This window comes from Arachis ipaensis, chromosome B4 (genome assembly GCF_059453495.1).
Source record: "Arachis ipaensis isolate K30076 ecotype BB chromosome B4, ASM5945349v1, whole genome shotgun sequence".
NCBI classification, from domain to species: Eukaryota; Viridiplantae; Streptophyta; class Magnoliopsida; order Fabales; family Fabaceae; genus Arachis; species Arachis ipaensis.
Genome location: NC_142439.1, coordinates 85,141,280 through 85,142,292, shown reverse-complemented (window position 1 = coordinate 85,142,292; position 1,013 = coordinate 85,141,280). Strand labels below are relative to the sequence as shown.

General features: G+C 39.6%; 1 non-coding gene across 1 annotated transcript; it reads left to right on the top strand.

Moving 5' to 3' along the window:
* The first annotated feature begins 203 nt into the window (after positions 1 to 203).
* On the top strand, positions 204 to 311 carry LOC148568207 (small nucleolar RNA R71). Its single transcript, XR_015881947.1, has one exon. It is a non-coding gene; the product is annotated as a small nucleolar RNA R71 (small nucleolar RNA).
* Positions 312 to 1,013: the final 702 nt, after the last annotated feature.

The following is a 1,013-nucleotide window of genomic DNA, read 5'->3' as shown; positions in this document are numbered from 1 at the left end:
CCTTTCTTCTGAGTCATCCCATTATTCACAGAATTTCTTTCAGAACTGTACATGAACTGATTATTTGTAACCATTTCAATGAGTTCCTGGGCTTCTGCAGGCGTTTTCTTCAGATGAAGAGATCCACCAGTAGAGTGGTCTAATGACATCTTGGACAATTCAAACAGACCATCATAGAATATACATAAGATGCTCCATTCTGAAAGCATGTCAGAAGGACACCTTCTGATCAATTGCTTGTATCTTTCCCAAGCTTCATAGAGGGATTCACTTTCCTTTTGTCTAAAGGTTTAGACTTCCACTCTAAGCTTACTCAACTTTTGAGGTGGAAAAAATTTGGCCAAGAAGGCATTGACCAACTTTTTCCAAGAGTTCAGGCTTTCTTTAGGTTGTGAGTCCAACCATGTCCTAGCTCTGTCTCTTACAGCAAAGGGGAAAAGCATAAGTCTGTAGACCTCAGGATTAACCCCATTGATCTTGACAATGTCACAGATTTGCAAGAATTCAGCTAAGAACTGATGAGGATCTTCCAATGGAAGTCCATGAAACTTGTAATTCTGCTGCATTAGACTCAAAGTTTTTTGCTCTAATTGCAGGAATTGAGATGCTTCTTCCATATAAGTCGGAGGTTGGTGCAGTAAAGTGACCAAGCATCTTCCTTGCATCTTCACCATTGTTGTTGGGTTCGGCTGCCATGTCTGCTTCTTTTTCAAAAATTTCTGTAAGGTCCTCTCCAGAGTGTTGTGCTTTAGCTTTTCTTAGCTTCCTCTTCAGAGTCCTTTCAGGTTCAGGATCAGCTTCAACAAGGATGTCTTTATCCCTGTTCCTGCTCATATGAAAAAGAAGAGAACAGAAAAGAGGAGAAATCCTCTATGTCACAGTATAGAGATTCCTTTATGTGAGTATAAGAATAGGAGAATAGAAGAATGAGGTAGAGAGAGAATAAGAAGAATTCAAACACAGAGAGAGGGAGAGGGTTCGAATTATGAGTAGAAGAGAAGTATTAGTAAATA